This window comes from Phalangium opilio, unplaced genomic scaffold (genome assembly GCF_054372755.1).
Source record: "Phalangium opilio isolate 3A_F unplaced genomic scaffold, DU_Popi_V2 ptg000070l_1, whole genome shotgun sequence".
NCBI classification, from domain to species: Eukaryota; Metazoa; Arthropoda; class Arachnida; order Opiliones; family Phalangiidae; genus Phalangium; species Phalangium opilio.
The window spans coordinates 4,403,085-4,411,033 of record NW_028324182.1 but is presented as its reverse complement, the minus strand read 5'-3'; the positions used below and the strand labels follow the sequence as shown (position 1 = coordinate 4,411,033).

The 7,949-nt window shown below is 33.0% G+C and overlaps 4 long non-coding RNA genes across 6 annotated transcripts; 2 read left to right on the top strand and 2 right to left on the bottom strand.

Moving 5' to 3' along the window:
• The first annotated feature begins 271 nt into the window (after positions 1-271).
• On the top strand, positions 272-1,961 carry LOC149661174 (uncharacterized). Its single transcript, XR_016368801.1, has 2 exons — positions 272-548; positions 1,613-1,961. It is a non-coding gene; the product is annotated as an uncharacterized LOC149661174 (long non-coding RNA).
• Positions 1,962-2,239: 278 nt separating this feature from the next.
• LOC149661173 (uncharacterized) lies at positions 2,240-3,423 on the bottom strand. The gene is made up of 2 exons (XR_016368799.1): positions 2,984-3,423; positions 2,240-2,640 (listed from the first exon to the last, which is right to left on the bottom strand). It is a non-coding gene; the product is annotated as an uncharacterized LOC149661173 (long non-coding RNA).
• An 8-nt stretch (positions 3,424-3,431) lies between these two features.
• On the top strand, positions 3,432-6,251 carry LOC149661172 (uncharacterized). Of its 3 annotated transcripts, none has more exons than XR_016368798.1 (3): positions 3,630-3,901; positions 4,245-4,519; positions 5,092-6,251. It is a non-coding gene; the product is annotated as an uncharacterized LOC149661172 (long non-coding RNA). The 3 variants fall into 3 exon arrangements; XR_016368797.1 differs by having other exon boundaries at positions 3,644-3,901; positions 4,245-4,441; XR_016368796.1 differs by lacking the exon at positions 5,092-6,251 and having other exon boundaries at positions 3,432-3,901; positions 4,245-4,652.
• LOC149661171 (uncharacterized) lies at positions 4,934-6,661 on the bottom strand. The gene is made up of 2 exons (XR_016368800.1): positions 6,347-6,661; positions 4,934-5,282 (listed from the first exon to the last, which is right to left on the bottom strand). It is a non-coding gene; the product is annotated as an uncharacterized LOC149661171 (long non-coding RNA).
• Positions 6,662-7,949: the final 1,288 nt, after the last annotated feature.

The window sequence follows — 7,949 nt, the reverse complement described above, 5'->3', positions numbered from 1 at the left end:
TACGTAGTTACGTATTTACTGACACCTAAAACATGATAAAATTCTGCCTGACATTCGTGTAAGCAATAGATAGTTCATAAATTGCCGCTAGGGGTGCTGTATACGTAGTTACGTATTTACTGACATGTAAAACATCATAAAATTGTGGTAGACATTCGTGTTAGCAATATATAGCTCATAAATTGCCGCTAGGGGCGCTGTATACGTAGTTACGTATTTACTGACATCTAAAACATGAATAAATTTTCCGCTAGGGGCGCTGTTATATAGGCCTAACGGTGTGTTCTCTCATTTGAATTAGCGCCCACGTCACACTTCAAAGCGCCCCCAACGACGGAATTTACTATAAAACTCGGACGCCACTTGTCCAGATTTCTTTTCTCTCTGCGCCGGTGACCAGTCAACATCGTTCCTTGATCAGCTCCTCGTAATCCTGACTTTCGAAGGCAGTATTGGATGGAAAGCCACGTTTTACGCGACTCTAAGCTCTCCGCCATTGAATGTCCATTAGAACGTTGAAGTCAACGCGAAAGGCTAAGCCTAGTACGGTATGTGTGAAAGTCTTTCAATAATCCAAAGCCATCCAGCTAGCATATTATTATTTTATTGAATTTTAGAGTTTAAATTATTTAGGTAGAGTTAATTGTTAGTTAATTATGTTTATTTGTTGAAAATTAACTACAATATGAAGAAATTTCCAGACACGAGGTCAGTTAGACAAGGCTTAATTTAAAACATCTTAAATCAAGTACTTGGGCTCATATTAGGCGAAATTAAAATCCTTATCTATTTTAAATAATAAACCTCGACTGTTTGCCAATTAGGTCTCATTTAACGGCGCGAAACTTTATTACCTAAAATGAGGAACGTATGGTTTAACGGGGCCAGAAAAGGTTGCACTAGGCTAGGCTAAACCTTTTATAAATATTTATCCGGGTCTGGCACTAATCTCAAGTTTTTACTTTATGCCGTCATTTTAATTTAAATTAACGAGGGTATTTTAGAATTATTACGCGTAAATTATAGATTTGAGATTCTAAAATTTCATTCGTGGCAGTATTTAATTATTTTAGATAATGAACTACGGCCTATTTAATAAATTAAATGGTTTAAATTAATTAGGGTTAACTGTTAATAAGTTATCATTAATTATGGAGATTAAGTCAAATTAATTTTAAAATGAGCCACGAACGCGAAGTTAAGGCTTGAGATTTTAAATTTATATTTACGGGAATATATTACGTAGTTTTTTTCTTAAATTATTTTAATCTATGGTATTGTTTCCGTGAGTTATTACTTTGTTGGGACCTTGAGTAGCCGTTTAATTCTGATATGGAAATTGCTTAATATTTAGTGCGATTCTTACATTATATTTATGGGAATATTTTACTTGGTTTTTTTCTTAAATTATTATTTTGCTAGGACCTTAAAGTAGCCCTTTAATTCTGATTTGGCTTAATATTTAGTGTGATTTTTAAATTTTGTTTTGGGGAATATTTTACAAAGTTTTTCTTCAATAATTTACGGAAACAAAACCATTGATTAAAATTATTTTTTGTTAGGCCCCTCCAATTCTTATTAATATTTATTATTAATATATTTTCATTTTTAGACGCGATGACGTTCTTGGATATTCTGTTGCTGGTCATTCGGAGAAGTTTCCTAGCAAATGATTTCAACCATTGTTAGAGACGCTCATTCCAGATGACATCTTCCTTGGATTTGCGATACAAGATGTTTTTAACCTCTGGTGGCCTTGCAATCATTCTCTACCAAGATGCGATGCGATGAACATCACCGAATCTAGAAAATTTTTATTAGAATTATATTTGCAACTACTTAATTTCTTTCTACACGTTCAAACTTCAATTTACGGCACACTTTATATTATTTTTTGTTGAAAATTTTTGTAAACACTTAATTTTTTAACTTTTTGTTCAATAAATTATGCCTTAAACCACTTTTTGTTTTCTTAAAAATTATTTGATTAAGAGGGAAGGTTTGAATTTTTTTGCTCTAAACAGATAGCCTATTTTTTTGGGACCCTCTTTTAAGCTTCTTATAGCTTATATCAAAAATAAAACGATCAAATTGTTTAAAAATAAAAAAAAGCCTAGAGTTGTTTTAAAAAGTAAAAAAAAGCCTAAAAAGGGTCTCAAAAATACTACCCTCAGTCCAGACCCTAAAAAATTCAAACCATCTCCAGTATCGAAACTTTTTAAAGAAAACAAAGAACGTGAGGCAAGGCAAAATTTTTTATTGAGAAAAAAACAATTGAGGTGTTTACAAAAATTTTCTACAAAAAAAAATTTAAAGCGTTCCATAAATTAAAATTTGACCGCGTAAAATTAAATGAGGTAGGCTAGTTACCGATTAAATTTAAAAATAAAATTAAGTTAGGCTAGTTACCGATTAAATTTAAAAATAAAATTAAGTTAGGCTAGTTACCGATTAAATTTAAAAATTAAGTTATCTGGCGGAAAAACTTCACGGTCCAATCAGTTTGAAGGCCTCGTGTTTCCCAAATCCAAGAAAGATGTCATCTGGGTTGTGGGTCCTTAACATCGGATGAACTTCCAAGTGTACTTGAAAACGTCTCTGAATGACCAGCAACAGTTTATCCAAGAAAATCATTCGCGTCTAAAAATTAAAATAAATTAATTACAAATATTAAGGCAATGCCTAATTTTAAAATAAGTGCTACTTTAAGCCTAACAAAATAATGATTTCAAGAAATAATCCCATATATTTAAATAATTAGCGAAATACTGGCGATATATTGCTAAGAAATTATTTTTAATAATTGAAGTTAAATTTCTTAAGCCTTGTTCAAATATCTTAACCTCGTGGTCGTGGTTTATTTAATATTAATTCAAAATTATTATTTAATAGACTGAATTTACGATAATAATAATAATTAACTGCCTGTTTCATTTAAAACTACATAATTTATTAAAACAATAAGCTATTTAAAAAGGCTTACATTTGCTGCGCATTAACAAGTTTATTCATTCCAACATGGCCTTGCTGAATCGATTCCAAAAGAACATTCAATGGCGGAAAAGAGCTCTAGATTGAAGATTCTGGATTCATTCCTTGACGGCGAAAAGAAAAATGGCTGATCGTCATCGGAAGGTCTGATTTCCAAGAGCTGAGCAAGAAACGATCTTGACTCCATGATGCGAATCGAAGAAAGAAATTTCGTTCGGTTACTCAAGAACAAAGTTCTCTCCCGAGAGATTTACACCCTCAAGGCGTTAAAAGCAGACGACGTTAATTGGAGTAATACCGTTTATCCTTATGTAGAGCCCTGGGCCTATTCCATGGAGTAATTTCCTTGGAGCGGGATGGAAATTACTCCATGGAAAAGGACAATGGAAGGTATGGAAAGAAAGTTTCCTTCTCGCTCCAAGAAAATTACTCCATGGAGTAATACCGTTTTTCCGTTGGCCTATTCCATGGAGTAATTTTCTTGGAGCGAGAAGGAAACTTTCTTTCCATACCTTCCATTGTCCTTTTCCATGGAGTAATTTCCATCCCGCTCTAAGGAAATTACTCCATGGAATAGGCCCAGGGCTCTACATAAGGATAAACGGTATTACTTCAATTAACGTCGTCTGCTTTTAACGCCTTGAGGGTGTAAATCTCTCGGGAGAGAACTTTGTTCTTGAGTTACCGAACGAAATTTCTTTCTTCGATTCGCATCATGGAGTCAAGATCGTTTCTTGCTCAGCTCTTGGAAATCAGACCTTCCGATGACGATCAGCCATTTTTCTTTTCGCCGTCAAGGAATGAATCCAGAATCTTCAATCTAGAGCTCTTTTCCGCCATTGAATGTTCTTTTGGAATCGATTCAGCAAGGCCATGTTGGAATGAATAAACTTGTTAATGCGCAGCAAATGTAAGCCTTTTTAAATAGCTTATTGTTTTAATAAATTATGTAGTTTTAAATGAAACAGGCAGTTAATTATTATTATTATCGTAAATTCAGTCTATTAAATAATAATTTTGAATTAATATTAAATAAACCACGACCACGAGGTTAAGATATTTGAACAAGGCTTAAGAAATTTAACTTCAATTATTAAAAATAATTTCTTAGCAATATATCGCCAGTATTTCGCTAATTATTTAAATATATGGGATTATTTCTTGAAATCATTATTTTGTTAGGCTTAAAGTAGCACTTATTTTAAAATTAGGCATTGCCTTAATATTTGTAATTAATTTATTTTAATTTTTAGACGCGAATGATTTTCTTGGATAAACTGTTGCTGGTCATTCAGAGACGTTTTCAAGTACACTTGGAAGTTCATCCGATGTTAAGGACCCACAACCCAGATGACATCTTTCTTGGATTTGGGAAACACGAGGCCTTCAAACTGATTGGACCGTGAAGTTTTTCCGCCAGATAACTTAATTTTATTTTTAAATTTAATCGGTAACTAGCCTAACTTAATTTTATTTTTAAATTTAATCGGTAACTAGCCTAACTTAATTTTATTTTTAAATTTAATCGGTAACTAGCCTACCTCATTTAATTTTACGCGGTCAAATTTTAATTTATGGAACGCTTTAAATTTTTTTTTGTAGAAAATTTTTGTAAACACCTCAATTGTTTTTTTCTCAATAAAAAATTTTGCCTTGCCTCACGTTCTTTGTTTTCTTTAAAAAGTTTCGATACTGGAGATGGCTTGAATTTTTTAGGGTCTGGACTTAGGGTAGTATTTTTGAGACCCTTTTTAGGCTTTTTTTTTACTTTTTAAAACAATTTTAGGCTTTTTTTTATTTTTAAACAATTTGATCGTTTTATTTTTGACATAAGCTAAAAGAGGGTCCTAAAAGAGGGTCCCAAAAAAATAGGCTATCTGTTTAGAGCTAAAAAATTCAAACCTTCCCTCTTAATCAAATAATTTTTAAGAAAACAACAAAAGTGGTTTAAGGCATAATTTATTGAACAAAAAGTTAAAAAATTAAGTGTTTACAAAAATTTTCAACAAAAAATAATATAAAGTGTGCCGTAAATTGAAGTTTGAACGTGTAGAAAGAAATTAAGTAGTTGCAAATATAATTCTAATAAAAATTTTCTAGATTCGGTGATGTTCATCGCATCGCATCTTTGTAGAGAATGATTGCAAGGCCACCAGAGGTTAAAAACATCTTGTATCGCAAATCCAAGGAAGATGTCATCTGGAATGAGCGTCTCTAACAATGGTTGAAATCATCTGCTAGGAAACTTCTCCGAATGACCAGCAACAGAATATCCAAGAACGTCATCGCGTCTAAAAATGAAAATATATTAATAATAAATATTAATAAGAATTAGAGGGGCCTAACAAAAAATAATTTTAATCTATGGTTTTGTTTCCGTAAATTATTGAAGAAAAACTTTGTAAAATATTCCCCAAAACAAAAATTAAAAATCACACTAAATATTAAGCCAAATCAGAATTAAAGGGCTACTTTAAGGTCCTAGCAAAATAATAATTTAAGAAAAAAACCAAGTAAAATATTCCCATAAATATAATGTAAGAATCGCACTAAATATTAAGCAATTTCCATATCAGAATTAAACGGCTACTCAAGGTCCCAACAAAGTAATAACTCACGGAAACAATACCATAGATTAAAATAATTTAAGAAAAAAACTACGTAATATATTCCCGTAAATATAAAATTAAAATCTCAAGCCTTAACTTCGCGTTCGTGGCTCATTTTAAAATTAATTTGACTTAATCTCCATAATTAATGATAACTTATTAACAGTTAACCCTAATTAATTTAAACCATTTAATTTATTAAATAGGCCGTAGTTCATTATCTAAAATAATTAAATACTGCCACGAATGAAATTTTAGAATCTCAAATCTATAATTTACGCGTAATAATTCTAAAATACCCTCGTTAATTTAAATTAAAATGACGGCATAAAGTAAAAACTTGAGATTAGTGCCAGACCCGGATAAATATTTATAAAAGGTTTAGCCTAGCCTAGTGCAACCTTTTCTGGCCCCGTTAAACCATACGTTCCTCATTTTAGGTAATAAAGTTTCGCGCCGTTAAATGAGACCTAATTTGCAAACAGTCGAGGTTTATTATTTAAAATAGATAAGGATTTTAATTTCGCCTAATATGAGCCCAAGTACTTGATTTAAGATGTTCTAAATTAAGCCTTGTCTAACTGACCTCGTGTCTGGAAATTTCTTCATATTGTAGTTAATTTTCAACAAATAAACATAATTAACTAACAATTAACTCTACCTAAATAATTTAAACTCTAAAATTCAATAAAATAATAATATGCTAGCTGGATGGCTTTGGATTATTGAAAGACTTTCACACATACCGTACTAGGCTTAGCCTTTCGCGTTGACTTCAACGTTCTAATGGACATTCAATGGCGGAGAGCTTAGAGTCGCGTAAAACGTGGCTTTCCATCCAATACTGCCTTCGAAAGTCAGGATTACGAGGAGCTGATCAAGGATCGATGTTGACTGGTCACCGGCGCAGAGAGAAAAGAAACCTGGACAAGTGGCGTCCGAGTTTTATAGTAAATTCCGTCGTTGGGGGCGCTTTGAAGTGTGACGTGGGCGCTAATTCAAATGAGAGAACACACCGTTAGGCCTATATAACAGCGCCCCTAGCGGAAAATTTCTTCATGTATTAGATGTCAGTAAATACGTAACTACGTATACAGCGCCCCTAGCGGCAAATTTATTCATGTTTTAGATGTCAGTAAATACGTAACTACGTATACAGCGCCCCTAGCGGCAATTTATGAGCTATATATTGCTAACACGAATGTCTACCACAATTTTATGATGTTTTAGATGTCAGTAAATACGTAACTACGTATACAGCACCCCTAGCGGCAATTTATGAACTATCTATTGCTTACACGAATGTCAGGCAGAATTTTGTCATGTTTTAGGTGTCATTAAATACGTAACTACGTATACAGCGCCCCTAGCGGCAATTTATGAACTATCTATTGCTTACACGAATGTCAGGTAGAATTTTATCATGTTTTAGATGTCAGTAAATACGTAACTACGTATTAAGCGCCCCTAGCGGCAATTTATGAACTATCTATTGCTTACACGAATGTCTACCACAATTTTATGATGTTTTAGATGTCAGTAAATACGTAACTACGTATACAGCGCCCCTAGCGGCAAATTTATTCATGTTTTAGATGTCAGTAAATACGTAACTACGTATACAGCGCCCCTAGCGGCAATTTATGAGCTATATATTGCTAACACGAATGTCTACCACAATTTTATGATGTTTTAGATGTCAGTAAATACGTAACTACGTATACAGCACCCCTAGCGGCAATTTATGAACTATCTATTGCTTACACGAATGTCAGGCAGAATTTTATCATGTTTTAGGTGTCAGTAAATACGTAACTACGTATACAGCGCCCCTAGCGGCAATTTATGAACTATCTATTGCTTACACGAATGTCAGGCAGAATTTTATCATGTTTTAGATGTCAGTAAATACGTAACTACGTATTAAGCGCCCCTAGCGGCAATTTATGAACTATCTATTGCTTACACGAATGTCTAGCAGAATTTTATCATGTTTTAGATGTCAGTAAATACGTAACTACGTATACAGCGCCCCTAGCGTCAAATGTGTGAATTCTTAACTATTCGCTCATATCAAGTAAAATAATAACAACACGTAGCCAATAAGTTACCCACAATCCCAATCCCGTTTAAAATCACTAACAAGTTTTTAGTGAGTAGCCCCTCGATGATTACTCGTAATCCAGACGCACCATTAATCCCCATCCATTTTAAATCACCAATGAATCCCTATCCTTTTTAAAAATCAGAAATAAAGGAAAATTTTCATTAGTGAATAGCCCCTCGACGTGCTGCCTTTAACAGTGCTAAAGTGATTACCGGGAACCTCTAATTAACCCATATTCCCAA